General features: G+C 35.4%; 1 protein-coding gene and 1 long non-coding RNA gene across 8 annotated transcripts in view; one reads left to right on the top strand and one right to left on the bottom strand.

The window, feature by feature from the left end:
• LOC127220940 (uncharacterized) overlaps nt 1-18,547 on the bottom strand; it is a 60,657-nt gene extending 42,110 nt beyond the window's left edge. The window contains exons 1-2 of the long non-coding RNA XR_007834413.1: nt 18,432-18,547; nt 18,020-18,080 (exon numbers count right to left, since the gene is read on the bottom strand). This is a non-coding gene — a long non-coding RNA (uncharacterized LOC127220940). The remainder of the gene's footprint in view (nt 1-18,019; nt 18,081-18,431) is intronic.
• Nucleotides 18,548-19,103: 556 nt separating this feature from the next.
• Nucleotides 19,104-21,205, top strand: part of Mef2c (myocyte enhancer factor 2C) — a 164,088-nt gene continuing 161,986 nt past the window's right edge. For 5 of the 7 annotated variants that reach the window (XM_051182801.1, XM_051182803.1, XM_051182799.1 and 2 more), the window contains exon 1: nt 19,106-19,310. The gene's annotated coding sequence lies outside the window, so the exon portion shown is untranslated. Of the gene's footprint in view, nt 19,311-21,205 lie in introns of all 7 variants that reach the window. The other 2 variants (XM_051182808.1, XM_051182809.1) reach the window with 2 other exon arrangements.

Here is a 21,205-nt window from a genome sequence, read left to right on the forward strand (position 1 = left end):
GTCCAGCTCTCTCCATACTCTCCATCTTGACTCCCCCTTCCTACTTCCTATTTCCTCCTTGTCTCCTAGTCCCTCCTATCTTCCTTTCCTATTGGCCAACAGTGCTTTATTATTAACCAGTATGAGAAACATATACAGAATGACATCTCCCATCAAGCATACATTACAAGACTTCAAATCATGAATCTACCTTGCTCCCTTAAATTAAATGCATGTGTGTGTGTGTGTGTGTGTGTGTGTGTGTGTGTGTGTGTGTGTGCCTGTGTGCATGGGCACATGTGTGCCTTATCACCATCATGTATATGGTTTCATTAGAACCACAAAATTCCTTGACATTCAAATTATTGCAAAGTTCATTTCCACTCCTTACCAAAAAGAAAAAGAAGAAGAAAAAAAAAAAACCTGAATCATTGCAGTTTAAAAGTTAGCTGTATTTTTGCACCAATGCCAAGCTGTTTTCAGGACTATAGCTCTATGATAGAGCTTAAAGTCAGGAATGGTGATGCCTCCTGAAGTTCCTTTACTGTACAGGGTTGTTTTGGCTATGCCAGGTATTTTGTTTTTCCATATAAAGTTGAGTATTGTTCTTTCAAGGTCTGTGAAGAATTGTGCTGGGATTGTGATGGGGAGTGCATTGAATCTGTAGATTGCTTTTAACAAGATTGCCATTTTTACTATGTTGATCATACCTATCCAAGAGCATGGGAGATCTTTCCATTTTCCGGTATCTTCTTTAATTTCTTTCTTTAGAGCCACAAAGTTCTTATTATATAGGTCTTTTACTTGTTTAGTTAGTGTTACCCCAAATTATTTTATGTTGTTTGTGGCTATTATAAAAGGTGATGTTTGTCTGATGTCTTTCTCAGCCCCTTTATTGTGTGTATATAGTAAGGCTACAGATTCTTTTTTCGTTTATCTTGTATCCTGCTAGTTTGCTGAAGGTCTTTATCAGCTGTAGGAGTTCCCTGGTAGAATTTTTCAGGTCACTCATGTAAACTTTCATATCATGCACAAATAGTGAGAGTTTGACTTCTTCCTTTCCAATTTGTATCCCCTTGATCTCCTTTTGTTGTCTTATTGCTCTAGCTAGAACTTCAAGTACAATATTGAAGAGATATGGATAGAGTAGACTTCCTTGTCTTATTCCTGAGGACTTGTTTAGAGGACTTGCATTGAGTTACTCTCCATTAGTTAGATGTTGGCTGTTGGTTTGCTGTATATTGTTTTTATTATACTTAGGTATGTTCCTGTTATCCCTGATCTCTTCAATACCTTAATCATGAAAGGGTGTTGGATTTTGTCACAGGCTAATTCAGCGTCTAGTGGAATGGTAATGTGGTTTTTCTTTTTTAGTTTGTTTATAAGAGGGATTAGATTAATGGATTTTTGTATGTTGAACCATCACTGCATCCCCAGGATGATGCCTACTCGGTCATAATGGATGATTTATCTGGTGTGTTCTTGGATTCAACTTGCAGATATTTTATTGGGTATTTTTGCATCAATATAGATGAGAGATATTGGTCTGTAGTTCTCTTTCTTAGTTGTGTCTTTGTGTGGCTTGGGTAAGGTAATTGTAGCCTCCTAAAAAGTGTTTGGCAAGACCAATGGAATTGAATTGAAAACCCTGATAGTAACCCACACACTTAAAAACACCTGATTTTTGACAAAGAAACTAAATATATACAGTGGAAAAAAGAAATCATCTTCAACAAATGGTGCTAGCATAACTAGGTGCTGACTAGAAGACTGCAGATAGATCTATATCTATCGCCATTCACAAAACTTAAGTTCAAATGGATCACAGAGCTCAACATAACTCCAGTCACATTGAACCTCTTGGAAGAGAAAGTGTGGGAGGTACCCTTGAACACACTGGTGCAGGAGACCACTTCCTGAACATAACACTTGTAGCACAGACACTGAGATCAACAATTAATAAATGGGATCTCCTGAAGTTGAAAAGTGTCAGCAAGACAAAAGACACAGTCAACAGGACGAAACGGCGGCCCACAGAATGGGAAAATATATTCACCAGTCCCACATATGACAGAGGGCTGATCTCCAAAATATATAAAGAACTCAACAAGCTAGTTACCAAAACACTAAATAATCCAATTAAAAAGTGGGGTAGAGCACTGAATAGAGAATTCTCAATAGAGGAATCTAAAATGGCTGAAAGACACTTTTTAAAAAGGTGCTCAACATCCTTAACCATCAGGTAAATGCATATCAAAACAACTCTAAGATACCATCTTACTCCCATGAGAAGTGCTAAAATCAAAACCATCAAAGACAGTTTATGCTGGAGAAGATGTAGAGAAAGGGGTACACTTCTCCACTGTTGCTGGGAGTGCAAATTCTTACAGCCACTTTGGAAATCAGTATGGCAGTTGCTCAGGAAAATGGCAATCTGTCTACCTCAAGATCCAGGAATTCTACTCTTAGGCAGATACCCAAAAGATGCACATTCATACAACAAGGACATTTGTTCAACTATGTTCATAGCAGCCTTATTTGTAATAGCCAGAACCTGGAAGCAACCTAAATGCCACTCAACTGAAGAATGGATGGAGAAAATGTGGTATATTTACACAATGGAGTACTACTCATGAAAAAAGGAAAAACAAAAAACAAACAAACAAAAACACACTGCAATCTTGAAATTCACAGGCAAATGAATGGAACTAGAAGAAACCATCTTGAGTGAGGTAACCCAGTGACACACACAAAAAAAGTACACAGTATGTACTCACTCACATATGGCTTATAGACATGGAGCAATGGATTATCAGCCTACATTCTACACCATCAGAAAAGCTAGGAAACAAAGAGGACCCTAAGAAAGATATACATGATCCCTTGGAGATGGGGAAAGGGATAAGATCTCCCAAGCATATTGAGAGCATGCAGGGAGGGGAGAAGGAGTTAGGAGGAAGAAGGGAAGAGAGGTGGACATGAAGGAAGATTGAGTCAGGGAAAGAGTAGAGGAGAACAAGAAAAGAGATACCATAATAGAGGGAGCTATTATAGGTTTGAAGAGAAATCTGGCACTAGGGAAATGTCCAGAGATCTACAAGGATGACTCCAACTAACAATCTAAGCAATTGTGGAGATACTACCTCAAATGCCCTTCCCCAATAATGAGATTGATGACTACCTTATATGCCATCCTAGAGCCTTCATCCAGTAGCTGATGCAAGCAGAAGCAGACACCCATAGCTAAACACTGAGCTGAACTTTTGGAATCCAGTTGCAGAGGGAGGAGTGACGAGCATAGGGGTCAAAACCAGGCTGGAGAAACCCACCGAAACTGCTGACCTGAACACAGCGGAGCTCATGAACTCCAGTCTGATAGCTGGGAAAACAGCATAGGGCTGACCCAGATTCCCTGAACACGGTTGGGAGGACTGGGCAGTCTATAGGGCACCTGGTAGTAGATCAGTATTTATCCCTAGTAGATGAATGGACTTTGGGAGCCCATTCCACATAGAGGAATACTCCCTCAGCCTAGACACATGGGGGAAGGCCTGGGCCCTGCTGCAAATGATATGACAAACTTTGAAGACTTCCCCTGAATACCTCACCATCCCTGGTGAGAAAGGGGACAGAATGGGGGTTGGTGGGGGGATCAGGGGAGGACTGGAGGGTGTAGGAACTGGGACTGATATGTAAAGCAAACTTGTTTCAAATTTAAAATTAAAAAATATTTAAAAGTTAGCTGTAATAACAATGAAGTACTTGTTATACTAATAAGATATCTTAAAAAGTGATTGTTATTATTATGTGTATGACATATGTATGCATGTTTATGAGCATACAGATACCATGGCACATTCAAAAATAACTTTTGGGCATCAGTTCTTGCCTTCAGTTGTAGGCCATGGAAACAAAACTTAAGATTCTCAGAGTTGCTGAACAAACGCTTCTACCTGCTAAGCTATCTCAGCAGCCCAGAATACAACATCTTAGAGAAAGGGAACTGCTTCCTTTGGCGATGGTAATGCATGGAAATTGAAGTGGCACCATCTTTTACAATACTTATTACTAGCACTGTGTCTCCACTATCCCATGATTTCTCCCAAGAAGTAGAAAATAAGAGGCTATCCTTGTGATGTTCCTTGAATCACTCAAAATTATCTTTCAGTCAGAAGTGCTGCAGTCTTATTACAGGTAGAATTTTCAAACAGGTATAAGAAATAGTTATGAAAAAATCAGATGACTTTCAACCAGAAACTAATTTTTTTTATGACTTCACCATAGTTGGCTATGCTAAAAATAAAGTCTTATTAAAACCACTATGTCTAGATGCTACTGTAAAGAATTTATACCATGAAATGGTAAAAAAAACTTCATAATTTTTAAAAGGCAACACAAGGAAGATTCTTGGAGAAACATCTAGAGAGGTTTTAGAGAGTTTTCAAGGCACACTGAACAACCGTTTTGTATGATGAAGGATCTCAGAGTCACAGAACTGGAGATTAAATTGCATCTTAAGACACCATTATATTTTCTTACATCATTATAATCCTTTTCCAAATTTCCAATATCCTTCAAATGTTATATCTTCATGTTATAATACTGACAGTAATGAGCATCAGGTGCTATTTATAACGCTCTCTAAAGGGTTTATTTAATTATATTATTACTTTCATCACTAATATCAATAAGATCTACCACTGGTTATTCAATTAAAGATTTTCAAAGTAAACAGAACATAAAGATAAAGCAGAGTGTAACATCAGCTGAAGCTTTCTGAGTAAAGATTGATTCTCTAAAGAAGGTAAACAGCAAAAATTAAGTCTTCCCAACACATACACTCATAGTCACCCAATAAATAGATGATGATAATCAACATCTCTTCATACTCTGGAGACTGCACAGAACATAAAAACACATGATTATTCTTGAAAATTTATATTCAAAATTGTGTGCCAGATAAAAGTCAAAAACTCTGATATAAGAGTAAAAAAATCCTTAAGACTGTTTCACGATGTCTAGTTGATGACTATAAGTATAATGACTATTTATAAGAAGGAAAGCCACAGACTCACCTTCATCCCTTTACACCGGACCCAAAAATTGACAACTATTAAAACAATCACTCATACACTTATAAATTTGATTAACTTATATTAATCATCTATTTATGTTCCAAAATAAAGGAGAATTAAACAGATATGGACCCTCACGGGATCTCCTGGAGAGTGATATGAAATGGAACAAACAACAATAAAGTGAGATAAGAGTGGAAATGTGGCAAGTACAGAGACTAGTGAAACAAGAGAAAGGGTGTGTTCAGTCTCTGAGGGGAGGCTGGTGAAGCTGTGACCTGGAAATGAATCAGGCAGGGCTTTTATGGAAGTACACTCTTACTTCCATGTTTGTGAGGAAGACACTCACTCCCTACAATAGCTTTCACCCCCGCAGCACTGCTACCAAACTCATAAATGCATGCATGATCCATCTTCTATCTCCTGTAGTATCTTGGTCTCTTGGGATACTAAAGCCCACAAAGGTTTTATGAAGCTTCTGGGAAAGTGTTCTGCCTCTGCAAGGAAACCTTGGGAAATGCTGAGAGCTACTTTCCTACTAACCATCAGTGAAGTTGAGCCACCAGAACAAACAATTGAGGGAAAGCTAAGCCACACGTCAACCTTCCTCCTTACCTGTGCACTCAACAGAGTGAGCTAACATACGTCCTTCTAGGAGAACCATCTGCACTTGTATTTTCTGCTACTTGTAGGCAAGAGCACAGTGACTACTAAAATATTAACACTATGTCTTTTTTGTCTGCCACAACCAACATACTATCTAGCACACTGTAGTTGTCAAGATATATTTCATGAATAAATGAACATCACAATTCGAAGAAAATATTTAGCAACAAAATCATCAGTTTTATGCCTATGCAAAACTAAAAATGAGTAAGAACTAAGATTTCAATCAAGAATTTTTAAAGATATTTAAAAATCAGGATTTAAAAAGTGTAGCTTTTTTTTTTTCAAAATGTCTTGTATAAACTCTGGCTATAGTAATGATCAGTAGGGTAGGATTTAAGACCATAAATTTTCCATCTAACTTGTAACATTACCTGAGGCATTTTGTTCTGCCTTCTCAACATTGAGCGTCAATTACAGATAAAGTAGACAACAATGGATCCAACAGCCTCATACCACTGTATAGCAAGGCAACTCCAGATACTGTCATCCCTGTCCAAACCAACAGCATGACAGAGAGCTGCTTTTATTTAATTTTCTTAGAAGCAAATACACCTAGTAATTTGTGTACCATTTCTAGCAAGGCACAATCATACCTCTGAGGAGCTCTGGCTACAGAGCTGATCAATGGAGTAGAATTTAAGATCATGATTTGCATTCTACTTGTAACAGAGTTACAATAAGTATCTGTATTAAAAATGCCTCTACTTCCAAAGTGCATCAGTAAGTGTTACAAATGGCACTTGGTTTATTACAAAGCTATACAAAATTAGGATCTTTCATCCTCTACCTTAAACACACATTAAAACTAAATTCTAAAAACAAACCAAAAAAAAATGTGCCACACTTGAATGTTCCCATCTCAATCAATTGCAAGCTGTTTTGACTACCTGATTTTGCAAATCATGTTTTCTAGAGTCACCTTTATGGCCAAACAGAAATGCATTCTGTTGCACACCTCATCAGAATTGCTTGTGTATCCTTAATGCCTTTCCAAACAGTTGTATAGAGTCAGCAACCTATACATTAGGGAAAAATGGATGGATGTGTGCACTGTGGGCTTCTTATAATAGCAATGAGCCCTCATAATGAGACCATTTCTTAATTTTGCTTACTTTCTGTGCAGCTTCATTAATACTACATTGTCAGACAAAGACAAGGCTGAACACGAGACATGAGAACTTAGTAAAGAAAAAGCAGCAGAGGAAAACAATATAGTCATCCAAGGATCAAGTGCTGAGTTTGTGAAAGAAAAAGAAAAACAGTTCCCATTTTATTAAATAATTGTGTTCCTGAAGGGATGTCTGAAGTACTCTGCAAGGCTAATTAGGGCAGATCAATGTACACTTACCTCTGCTGAAGGCTGAAAGGTGTGTAGTGACTCTGTGCCATTAAAAATTTACTTGACCATGGGCATCAAATGTCCATGAGAGAACGACCCTGGCAAGGCACTCTAAGTTTCCATTTTACTCATGTCATCCTCAATGAATCAAAACTGCCACAGACGCCATTACTATCACACAGCAGCTGATGTGCTATCTATATTTGAGAGGGTAGTATCAATTAACTATATTATATATGAAACCATACTTGCAATTACTACCACTTCACAATTTATCATTAACACATTTGGCAGATTTTTTTGCAAAGTAACATTTATTTAAAGGTTAATCAAAATTCTTAGAACAGCATTTATTATAATGTGATTTTTGATAATTGACTAAATCAGTGGCTCTTAAAAACACCCTTGTCTCAGTCCTGCTCAGTATACACCACATTGGCATTTGGGGAAAAGAAATACATATTAGGAATGTTCATTTCAGACCTCGTCATGGAAGATCATATATTAATGTAATCAGGTGGTACATTTACATGCTCATTAGTAATCCATCATTAATCCAAATGCTCACTATTAGGAATAAATGTACAACGAGTTATTCAGAATACCCAGAAATAGTATTTCTTATTTAAACATTCAGAATAAGCTGACTGAAATAAGTGCACACCTTGAATTTGAACTTTCAAGGCACATCACTAAAGTCAATCAGTTATGTCAGCACATTCTACAGTAATAATCTCAATTATAAAACTCCTGCCCCCTCCCAACACAGGAGAGGGGGTAGTTTCAATATTTAAATCTTTCTAAATCACTGTAGCTGCAAAAATTCCTGATGAATTGTGTATTTAAATTGTATGCTTTAATACAGAGGGAGCTACTAAGGCGCATTAGTTATGCTTTATGGTATTTAATCTTATGTCAAAATCTGTTCTAGCATGCTAAGGTAATTTAACTACAATTAATCAATCAAGGAAATAAATAAAGTGTTAAAAATGCCAAATAACAACTTCTCAAAAAGCAACCAACCACTATCTACACATTTACTCTAAATATGCTTACTGGCCATCATCATAAAAGGAAAGCTAGTTAAGAATTAGTTGTTACTAAGTCTTTTGCCATTAGATAAGAGTATGTGCTTGAATGGGTCCTTCTAAATAAAATGTAAACTTGGGAGTCACACTTCTTTTTATACCCCATGCCTGATACCATCCATGACTTAATTCTCAGACATGCTCAGTATGCTGAATAGAAAAAAAATCAAATAATTCAAATATCCATGCGCTCCTAGACTCTTTGTGATGGATTTTAGTACCTATGACACCAGCCACACTTTTTTGGTAAAATAATTAACATGCTTTCTTGGTGGCACTCATCAATTCTAGAGACACTTGAGACTAAGTAAGGCTTACTGATGGATATGTTTTCATGTATTCCTCCAGAAAATCATTGCTTTTCATGTTTGTAATTTAACAGTTTGTTAGCTAAAGTTTGGGGCTAAGATCAGAGCGACTGGTAATAAGTCTCGGTTAAGTATCTCCTGAGTAGCACACAGTATGTTGGCAATTTTATAAAGAAAATGACAAGGAATACCATGTCCTTGAATTCTAATCTAAACTCAACTCAAAGGCAAAGACAGAACCATCTTGCTTTAATGAGCATTATTGACTACACTCTACTCCATTCTCATTGAAGGTCAAGGACAGTCAAGAACCTAAGAATGACAAGTGTTTGTGTATCAAGAAACCAGTCATGACTGTCATGAAAGCTCACAAACCACTTCCTATTGGAACTTCAAGGGGAAAAGTTGGCAAGGTCATGAGGAACATGGGTGTCCTTAAAACACCACAGCAACTTCACAGATGCCATGTATTAGTGAATTCACTAGTGGTGAGGGTTCAAATGTTTCCAGAATACACTGCTTGCTTTCTGAGAAATGACTTAATCTCTTTTGTTTTCATCAAATTATCTTTGGTTATATTTAGAAAATCTGAATTAATGGCCATCAGTATACAGAATAAGGAAATTATTGCTTCATAGCTAGCCCCTGTTTGAAATTATAGTTAAAACTTGTCATGACTGAAGGTATCCTGAAGATATTACAAGAGTCACCGTACTCACCTCTAAACCATCTACCACACTGTCCAAGACTACCCTGCAAGACAGTCAGCCTATGTCACCTGTGGCTGTTGAAAACTTAGAATATCACTAATCAAAATTAGGTTCTTCTGTAAATGGAAAATACAATAAATGGCTTCAGTCACAGAAATGCTTGTAAAAGGATTTAACAAATTTATAATACCCATTAATATAAAAAATATTTTGATGCATTGAGTGGAAAACATATTAAGTGACTTTACCCATGTCTTTTTGTATTTTACTGTGGATACTATAATTTTTTATTTTTTTATTACAGTTGTGGCTCCCATTGTTTTTCTATTGAACAATGATAACCTTAAGACATTCCTAAGGAGAGTAATTTTTTAGTACATCCTTTTACAAAGTAGTCTGATAAACAAGTTTATGCTATAAGCCACTTGGTATATGATGCCCCAAAGTCAGGAAAAGCAAAAGTATAGCTCTTAGTAAACTGAGATCTGTTAGCACACACAGTTAGACATCATTGCCTAAGCCACCCCTTCCTATGGTGGCATAAAGTGTAATCCTAAAGTTCAAGGAGTTCAGCTAAACTCAACTGCTGGGCTTTTGGGAGGGTCTTGGTTTCCTCATTCACTTTTATCTTATTTTTATCACTTGATTTGGCCCTCTCTTTTAATTGCTCTACTGTTTAAAATGCAAAAATTAAAGGGATCGGTGAGCTATCAGTGAGTGAGTGAAAGGGTAAATGGGCTGAGACGGCACTCTTCCGACTTTAGGAAAGCTCATTTAGTCTGAGGCTCTTCTCCATGTTATGCGTGAGAGGAAAGATGGATAACAGGCAATTCCAGCATGTACATGTGGTATCACAAACACAGAGCTGACATTACCCATAGCTGTCATCCAAAGCTAGAGTTAGCAGGCTCAGTAACGTTCAAAAGATAATAAGGATATGGTTCCATATAAGCAAGTCTAAGTTATAAGGTATCAAATCCAACAAAGGTAGAAGCAAGTATTGATACCCAGGGAGCAGGCAAGAGGAGGTATTTATTAGATCTAATCTTTTGATCGGATACACCACAATTTAGAAGGATGGCATAATGACAGACTCCAAAATTCCAGCTGTGAATGAACAGTACCATGAGAATAAAAATACTGTGCCTGGGTCACTGTCTCACACAAGAAAAGGAAATCAACATCTTTAAATATAGTCCTTATTTAAGGGGCCGATGGTTTTGGATATATTTGGAAAAATTGAGGTTAAACTTTAGTGTAAGGTGAATGTCTCTTCCTTCATTAGGTTGAGGGTTTGTTTTGATGTCCATGCAGCTCTTATTCTAAAATTAACATTTCAAAAACATTTAGGAAAAATAAAATTCAATTCTATGAAAAGGGTATTTTCTCTCCATTACATATATACAACCTAACATTGATTCGTTTTTAAGATTGAGGGAAACTACTTGGAATATTAAGAATACCAGTAGGAACTACATTCTTGAGTCATAAGAATAATAAATAACTAAATTTTTCAGATACAGGGACAGTGATAGGAGAATATAGAGAAAAAAAAGCTATGGACATAAAAATGCTGGAACACACAGTCTCCACAGCAATTTATGGGACAAGGAATAAATACTCAAAGTCAGCCCTACTGGTAACATACTTTGGAATGTTTTCATAGAATTGTGTTTTAATGGGTGTAGAATACAAGTAACCAGTTTTTACTTCATAAAGTAAAAACTAATAAATTTACCAAAGGTAAACTTGTGTGAAATTGGTCATCATGTTAAAAATAAAAGGAAGTCTTGAGTTACTACTAAATGTTGCATATTATAACATTTTAAAACTTCTTCCAGATCCTTCCAACTCATCAAAGAGGCCTCCATCTGAACAGTACACTAAGTGGTGACTTTCCAAATGCAAATTTAAGTACTGAATTGGTTACTAAGCTGATGATAGTGAAGCTCACAGATTGAAGCACATATGTACCTGATTTCATATCAAGGAGACTCACTTGGGTCAGGCTAAAAAAACTCCATAACTATCTCCCCAGTTAGCTGGCCAACCACATAAAAGCACAGGTACACACATCCTTCTCTGTAACTTGGAGAAGAGGGTTTGAGTTTAAAAAAAAAACCCAATGAAGAAATTGCTAGCCTGCACATCACATGTCCATGCTTTCATGGATTTGTTGAGCTTAGAAACAGCCTAATAAATATTCAAAGACAACTGAGTTGTTATAGTTTGATAAGAGCATAATAAAATCATATGGAGTGACTTTTACATTGCTTGCCACTAATACCCACAAAATCAAAATAAAGATTTCCTTCAACATTCTGAAATAAGGTATTTTCTACTGAGTTCCTGGAAAGAAAACAAAAACTCATAACTAAAGAAAACTCAAAATATGTGACATTCTGTCAGCCAATTACAATCAGCTACAGTACAAATGGCAACATATGTACAAAGCCCGTTGCATGTATGTGTTCATCTCCACATTGCAAAGGCCATTGCTAAGCAGGAGAGAGATTTGGCCAAATGAGCAAAACTGCCAAAATGAGCAAAACTTTGACCAAAATGAGCATGACTCTGTGTGTAATACCTGACTCACTGACATTTGAAGTTGGAATGAATTCTTGTACTTGTGTTTGATCATGTTGTGAGAACACGAGCCTCAGATTAACTTTCTATGCACTTCCTTATGATTCCGTGTGCCTTGTGAGGTTAATGTATTTTGTAGCACTTAGAATTAGGGCTCATAATTTGTCATCATTTGTGCCCTGAAAGTAGAGTCAGCTTAGCCACTTTGCTGGTCAGGCACAGAGACAGAAGCACAACCTGATGGGAAATATTTAGGTAATAAAAGTGCTTATATACTTGGGAATGGTGTGTGTGTGTGTGTGTGTGTGTGTGCACATGCACGCATATGTGTGTGTTGTATTATATCAATTAATGAGAAAAGAGGCCATGAATTAGAAAAAGAACAAGAAGGGGTAAATGGGAACGTTTGGAGGGAGGAATGAGAAAGGCAATATGATGCAATTATAATCTCAAAAAAGTAAAAGAAGTAATTTCCAATTAAAAAGAGCAGCGATAACATCTTTTGACTTGGAAATAGGACACGGTATTTAGTCTAACTTGTGTATATGTTGTTTCCTGGGGTTTCCTGTGCTGGAAGCTTTATCTCCAGTGTGATGATACTGAAGTTATAGGAAATTTGAAAATGTAGGTCTGGTACAATGCACTATATGATCACAGAGACTAAAGCATTCAGTTTGGATTAATATGGCTTTGTAGGGAACAGCTGAGGTCAGGAATCAGCTAATGCCCAAGAATGGGATGTTATCAATGAGTAAGGCAATTCCTCGAGGCCCTCTGGCTTCCTCCCTCACATGCATGCCCTTCTTCATGCAATGCTTTTGTTTCTACTTATCCGTCCCATTGCCAAGATACCAGAGGCTTGCTGTCATAACCCTTTATCCACCAAAATCTTAAGCCAGATAGGCATCATTATAATGTACGTAGCAGTAGGAATTTTGTTATAGCAACACTAAGAAGAGACAGTAGTCTTCATGTGTATTATATCCCACTACTTCTTAACTATTATTGGGATGCATTGTGATTGCCAGTGCAGCTCTAACTGTCAAAAATTTTTGACAGATAATTAATTCTTTGATATGATGAAAAACATCTTAGATTACAAAATGAATGTATACCCTAGTCTCTGTTTCCAAAGTTAGTATCTTACAAATATTCAAACCAGAATTTGAAACTGGTTTAATCCAATGAGCCTTCTCCAGTTGTACATGCTCCTATTTGTATTAGCGTATGTATGTGGAGCTCTGTGTAATTTGATCACATACCTAGCTCTGAGTAACAGCTGTCCTAAGCCAAACACTTAACTGAATCATTACTTCAAATTTCCTAATGCTTTCTACTTCTAATTCTATCTCATTAACTCGCTTCTACCTTGCCCTGAATGAGCACTAGTACGTTCTCCATCTCTATAAGTATGTTATTCCACAAGCATTGTACTAAATTAAAACATGTTAACTTGAATACACATTAAGTTAAAAGAAATACTATAAATGTCTGATGTATTTATCTTAAAGATTAATATGAAGGGTTAGAGGTGTGGGTCAGGGGTACTATGCTACTATGCTTGCCTCACATTTTTGAGGACCCACGTTCCATCCTAACATTGCAAAGATAAAATAAAATTTTAAAAGCACATGAATTCCAGCTATTTCCTTTGGATATTCCCAGATTAAGTGTCACGCCAACTGCAACCCTCGCTTCAAGAATATCATTTTCAGGGGCCATTTCCAAGACAAATAATTATAACTCTTGGATTGTTGACTGATATCAGGTTTGGTAAAGGGAATGTTCAACATTACCATGTCAAATTTTATCATTTTGGGGTATCATGAGAACTTTCAAAAATTTGTTTCCTTCAAAGACACACACTAACAAACTTAGAACCAAAAATGTGGCAACTAGAATGTTCAATACCAATGAACTGAATGTTCAAAATGAAATTTTAGGACAGTGGTCACCATCAGAAGACAATGAGAGAAGTTCATTAGATGTAGAATTGAAAAGGTGAGCAAAATAAACAAGTACATTGATTATTTTGTAGAAATTATACCTCCAAGAAAAAACTCGATCATCCTGGATTAAGCAGAAACAAAAGTAATTATATCAGTATTTTGCAAACCCTAAAGAATATATGTATAGAAGAAGCAGTGAACATCAACATATGACATCACAAAGTCAGAAGAAAAGCATGTCAAATGCATGTATAAAAATGTCATTACTGAAACCAATTTTTATAATTTTATGATAATAAGAATTACAAAAAAGGAATCAGTATCTGTTCTACTCTGTCGCAAATGAATATGATCAAGTTTTCAGAACTAATGACCACTTTAAAGATATAGAAGAGGACAGAAGATCTTCTTAAACAACATCACAGAAATGCATCAGCAAATTTAGAGTGTGAAACACTCAGAGCACCAAGCAAATAAGGAAAAACAAGTATGTATTTATAAACAAAAGAAAAAGAAGCAAAACAACCAATCACAAGATAGGGACCTTATTTGAGTTCTGTTTTAAGTACTAGAAAAGTTAAAAATTTATGACAAAAGCAAATGTGAAAATTATGTGAGCATTTTTTAAAATAATAAAAGCATAATGTCTTTGTAGGTGTAATCAACTTTTTTTTAGACATGGTTAATTTTTATAGTTAAAAATTATTAAAATGCTATCTACCAAATTATTAACATATGAAAGTATATTTGAGATCAGCTTCAAAACAAGTTATGGTAAATGCAGACAGAGAATAATGAAACAAATTTTGAGCTGATAGTTGATGAAGACAGATGATGTACTTTACTCAAGTTCATTACACCAATACTTGTGTAACTATTAGTTTTTCTTGAGATTTTCATAGTAAATGGATAGTTATTCCTGTGTTAATCAATACATGATAAATTGGGGAGGCCTTTAAAAATCAGAAGTCATAAGTGAACATTTTTCTTAATGAAAACAATTCTTTCAGACATTCAGATATTAGATATGAAATTTGGCTAGCATACTCAAGATGGATCCCCTTAAAAGAGGCCACACTTTCTCCACACAGAACAATGACTGCTGAGAAAATTTAGAACTTCTTTTGAGAAAACAGATATATCAATAAAGCAGGTGGTGGTTGCATTGCTGGGGGCATTAAAAAACATATAAAGAGACAATTTTTAAAACTATGTCTATAAACATAATTGTTAATAGTCTTTTTTAAAAAAAGGCCTGCTTTATGAGAAATATCTAATAGTGAAAAATATCCTTGAAATATTATTTGTATAATTCAATTTTCCATTCTTGATTTTGATTTTGTATTACCTTCACTTTCAACTAATGCTTTTGAGTTTTTGGTGTTGACGTTAGGGCAAATTGTCTTTGCAAATGTTCACAAATGTTTTGAGGGCATGGGAGATGACATAAAAATGCTTACCCAGCAAGAATGAAGTTCAAAATTTGGATCCCCAGAACGTACATAAATTCCAGGAAGCATGGCAGCTCCCATGTCATCTGGAGACAGAAGTAGGGCTTCCAGGGCACTCTTAACCCAGACTTGCCACAACCGACTATCTTTGCCTGTGAGTGATCCAGCCTCAATGAGGAAAGTGAAAAAAAAATTGAAGGAAGGTGTGGTTTTTTGACCTCTAAAAACACATGCACACAGGACATAAGAGAAAATCAAAAGGCAAAAAATGTTTTCAAAGTCAAATAATTTATTTTAAAAACTGTGTTTTCTCCAGAATCTGTTTGGTTTTCAGTGAGAGGAACCTTTGAGAAGCTTGTCCAAACTTTTATCAAAAAAGTTTCTCTTCTGATCCTGTTCACAGGAAAAGACATGACCAAGTCCAAAAAGTTTCTAAAAAGATGTCTTAAGTCTCCAATTTAAAACATATTTCATGATTCTACAGATAAGAAGCACTCAAGCTGGAAGTTTGACAGGTTGTTTTAAGTCTCTGCAAAGTTCAGATATGAAGTGCAAGCTTGCAATCACTCTGCTTGTAATATGAACATACTAGTATTATTAATTAAATATCATATTTTGTAGTACTCACATTTACTGAATGCCTAAAAGGCCATGGAGATTTAAACCTTGGAACCCGCCTTGAGAGCAGAATCAGTTATGGAGGAACTGGGAAGTAAGCATCTTTGTAGACTGGTTACATACTTGAAATTCTTTGCAAAGATGCATTGCAGAAATTGTAACAGAACTTCTCCAAATATTTATCACCATAGTTAGAACTTTCATTAGAATATCTTTCTGACATAATAGTGTTCATAATGGTCATTTTAAAATCTGCTACCCCAGGCTGATAAAGCAATATTACAATGTCTTTCCATCAACAATATTAAAAACATTCATCTCTGGTAAATATTATAAAAAGCTGTACTATGATGCTGACCTAATATTGTTATTGTATTATTGTGACAGACTACCAAAAGATTTAAAAATATTCACAACAGGATATTTTAACTTCTGATAAAAAAATAAACTTTGAAATTTAACCAATCATCTGATAATATTTCTTAAAATTCAACTAAATAAATATCAGAGGACCCTTCTCCCTTAGTCATTAATGGTTTTCGTCATGCTTCCTGGTAGCTGTCATGCTTTTTGTATGATATGAGCTAGAACTGTACTGTCCAAGATTGTAGATACTGGTTATGTGGACTCTGTAATTGCAAAAAAAAAAAAACATAATAAATTCAAAATTTACTTGCTCTGTTCTGTAGTCAAATGTTGCTGAGAGCACCATATTAAAAAGTAAACATACAAAGGATTTACAGCATCACTGAAATTTCTGTTGAACAGTGTTGGTTCACAGCACTGAGAACTCTACTGATGGACAGGAAATGTCAAATGTGTGTTGTTTTTCTCCATGTCTCCTTGGCGGGAGGAATATAAGTTTGGGAATACCTAATTTAGAATTGTATGCATAGCATCCCAGTGTTGGGGTCTTTTCTCTCCTCTGTCTGTGACTGAATCTCAAAACATTCCTTCTCCTCTAGAAAATGAATCATAATGTCAGCCATTCTCAATGTTTTGTCCATTATGAAGATCTAGGCCAACTTATCTCTGCCTCACACTTTAATGCACAAAGAGTATAATTTGATATAATTCATGATAAAGTAAACAGCACTATCAAAAATAAATGAAAATAGCATGGAAAAATCAACCATAAGTCTAAACCAGGTGCATTTAAATGGAACTCCTGAAAACCTTGATTAAAAAATAATATATATATATGTATATAATATATAGTTAAATAAGTCATATAGTTAATGCAGACAAAAACAGATATTCTATAATAACTAGTCATTTAAATTGTAAATAGTTTCATAAAAACCACATGAATATAATGTATAGTTACATCATATTGAAGGCAATTGGATTTTAAAAACAAATAGTGCTTATTTTATTTTTTGATGATTATTTTAAATATAGTCATATAATTTATCAAAATGAATTCCATATGAAGAAATGTTTAGTAGAAATTCGATTTTTTTTTTCAGGTATTCTAGGAAAGACTTCTTTCTCTAGACTAAAAATTTGCTTATTGTTTGGGAATTTAATTTTTCCATTAAATTTCACAGCCCCTAAGAAATTAATTCGTGTACTACGTTACCCACAGAAATGTTTACAAAGAGAGAATGGAAGGTGGGGAGGCTGGAGAAAATGAAGGAGAGAGGGAGAGGGGGAAGGAGAGGGAGGGAAATAAAGGTACCTTAACTTCCTAGCATTTCCCCCAAATAAATTGTTGGATGTTGGTAATTGCACTCACTTTCAAGACTCTTTGCTGGAGTTAAATACATAATCTCATTTTGTTTACTTGCTCATTCCTCAACCAAGACTGAAGCCAAATATGTTAACTGTTAACATTCACCAGTGAAATATCACTCTAAACTTTAGTTTTTCATTTTTAAAATTTAAGAATGTTTCATTCTACCTCTGTAACTGCTCCTGACACAAGGCCTTTGAAACGTGGCTCACCAAATACTGGTGGGTCATAGAGAAGTTTGAAATGCAGCTCGTTAAGATTCTGAGGAGCTGTGTTGTACATAAGAATGAGAACTGATGGAGAGGCTGGGACTAAACACATAATTTTATGAAATATGAGGAAACATAAGGGTTTTGTTATGACGCACATAACAATCAAGGACCTGTTTCTTTTTAGCAAGCTCCTAAAAAGTCCCACCCGTATAATTATTAAATAAAAACACTCACTTATTCAGTACTCAGCTAGCTTTTAAACTCTGAATAAGAGAAGTACACAGTGAGAGAGGTACTTACATGGTTTCCTTGGATACTGGATGATGCCATTCAGGTCTATGTTTTATCTGAAAGTGGTGCCCTGCAGAGAAATGAGGCTTGTTGAGTGGCTGTTTATACATAGTAAGTAAATAGGAACCTTGTTTATTTTACAAAGCATTTTTTTTATTTTGACCCAGATTTCTTTTTCTCATCACACCCAAGCCTTGTAAACAGCAATAGTATGGTAGAGCAGGTACTTTGTCCAACTCGGGTTAACTACTCTTAAGAAATCATGGTTGTCCAAGTGGAAGCTCAGAAGGTTTTTGTCCAAACATGCTCCCTTAGTTCTCTACAGTTGGGCTGTTGTATAAACCAGTGAACACTGCTTGCCTGTCTTTTCCTTACAACGGGATTTATCAAAGCACTAAAAAATAAATTCAAATGTCCTTACCTTAAGCAACCAGGAAAGAACCCCAGCCATAGTCAGCTTCACATATCAAGGGTTTCTACAGACATGAGTTTGCATTTTAAGTGGTGCAGAGGCTATTCCCAATAGTTTAACTGTCATGACCATCCAATTTTGACACTGAGTCCCTTGGAACTGCAGGCTTTCTAACTTGGGAGGGTGATTAATCCCTCCTATGTGATAAGTTTTAACCTTCTAATATTTCTTTGGATTGAAGAGAGCAACTGAGCTGTGGCAAAGAATGGCCACTAACTTCAGTGCCTAACAGTTTAATAACCTGAAATGAAGTAAGTGTGTGCTATGTTTCCATTAAAAAGTTTCCAGCCACAATTAATTGAACAAAAACTTGTACTGTTCCAAGATTATTCTTGGAAATGTAATTTTAAAGCCTGTGTGAAATGAGGAAACTTAACTTTTTTTATACCATATGAAAGCAATTTCATTTTTTAGGAATGATTTTGGATAGACTTCCGATTGGATATTTTCCAATGGAACTAACATTGTAGAGGTTTGGGGTGGGGGAGAGCAGCTCTGTGTTCTTTTGCCAGCACTGACAAAGGTCTGGTTGTCAATGATACCTTTACTGCTAAATTTACCCAGAGTGACATGAACAGGTGCTCTTCGGCCTGCCAGACACTTGTGCAGAGGCATCACGCATCTCACCGCTTGACGACCAAGGGGGCAAAGCCTCGGTCTTCATAGAAAAGGAGAGGAGGCAAACACAGCCCAAACTGGGGGGTTTCTCTTCAAAGCCAGCTGGTCTGGCTTTATTCTACGGGAATTATTTACCTGTCAGAGTTGGGACAACAAAACCCTCAGCAGGTGCTGACGGGCAAAACTTCCTGGGGAAGCAGAACGGCACTGGTGAGTTTCAATTGGCAAAATGTATTTTTTTAATTTCTAAAAGTTGGTCTTGTTATCTTAGAGGAGACGCTGCTGGGGTACCTATGTCCACAAAGCTGATGAGAACACTGGAATCAGATCCATTTAGCTAACAGTGGGTTTGCTTGTGCACAAACAGAGCCCTTAGCATTTGACAGTTTTTAAAATTATAAAATGATGATTTTGTGAAAGAATAATTTATAGTTTTAGTATTGCTCTCTGATTGCTACTTTGAATATGTGAGTTTAACGAATGCATCACACGTATTACATGAGGCTATATCATGGTACCTCAGTTTCATTTTAATCGATTTCTCATAATCTTTGAATAAAATGTTATTTTCCAAAAACTTTCCAGAATCAAATTGTGGAATGGAATGAATTCTTCTCAAGAATCTTATTTGCTGTTATTTAAGTGTGTGTACATTTTAGAAACAGACTTGATTTTATTTAAGATAATTAAAACATCTAAGTGAACAGAAAAATTAATAATTTAAAGGAGCAAAATTTTCTCATTTTTTACAGGGATGTTTTTAAAAGAATAAGATCTTTAGAATAGATGATCAAGGGAATAATAAAGCATGTTTTTACATCATTTACTTCCAAAATTAGAACATTTATATTTTGTTATTTTTTTTTTATTTTGTGAATTCAAAAGTTGGGTAAAAATATTTTTTCAGAAAGGATTTTAATTAATGCAAAAGAAGGAAAAATGAGACCACATGTTAGGACATATTTTTAAAAAGTGATTCTATTTCAAGGACTCATTCTTTTAACTATGCTTCACAGCATTTCTCTACAAATTGTTGTATTATAGCAAATTGAAAACATTTATTTAAGAAAGGAAGCAGCTCAGAGCTAAGGACTATACATAGCAAACATATGAAACCATTTTCATAAGCAAATTCCATATTCACAAGCAACATGGGCTAATGAATGTAAAAGACACAACAGCATACATTGATCAAGAATGCTATAAATTATTATGCATTAAAATCAATTTTCTGGGCTGTGGGGGGTAGGATTGGTACTTAAGAAGAGAAAATCTTCTACAAATATGAATTACTAAGACTATGAAGCAAATGCTTTATTCTGATGGTGCCATAAATAATTTTCAATCTACATGTTTAATACTGGTTTGTAAAGTGGAAAAATATAAAATCTGGCTTTTGTTAATGACTATCTTATCTAAAACATGTTAAAATCCAGTGTGGTTTGTACATGTATAAACTTATGAGTATTTTCTTAAACAGCCTTAATTTCCCTTTAATAATATGAAAAATACTTTTAAATTGCCAAAAACTGAATACTTAAAATAATAGTCTCATCTATAAACATTTCTTTAATACATTTTTAAAAATTAAAACTCAATTTTACTTTGTATTATAAAGTATTACATATAGACTGTTTTTCAGATTATCAAAATGTATTTTTATTTAGGTGCATAGTGATTTGTATTCCCTTTTTTTTTTTTTTTTTACTTAGGTCCATAGTGGTTTTTACCCAGCCTCCTTTTTATGTGTATGGTGGTTTGTGCTGCTGTTTTCACAAATGCTTTGTCATACTTCATTGCTGATCCTGGCACAGGAATCACCAGATCTGTTACATTTTTAAAAATCTTCATCAGCCTCTTAAAGAATGAGACATGTGAAAAAAAGATAACTTTCCTAGTTTGTTAAGTGCTCTGTTCTTAAAGAACAAGAGCAATTGCTTTTGAAGGTGAAAACTATTACAAATCATAAACCTCTTAGGCTGCTTCAGAATTACACTTATTAAGTTCTCAAGTGCATTAGTACTGGACACATTTATCGCACCTGTCACTAACAAACACTGAAGCAGCAATAAGAAACATGAAAACTTCTGCCAAATGTTGTTTAT

The sequence above is a fragment of the Phodopus roborovskii genome, unplaced genomic scaffold (assembly GCF_943737965.1).
Source record: "Phodopus roborovskii unplaced genomic scaffold, PHOROB, whole genome shotgun sequence".
Taxonomy (NCBI): domain Eukaryota; kingdom Metazoa; phylum Chordata; class Mammalia; order Rodentia; family Cricetidae; genus Phodopus; species Phodopus roborovskii.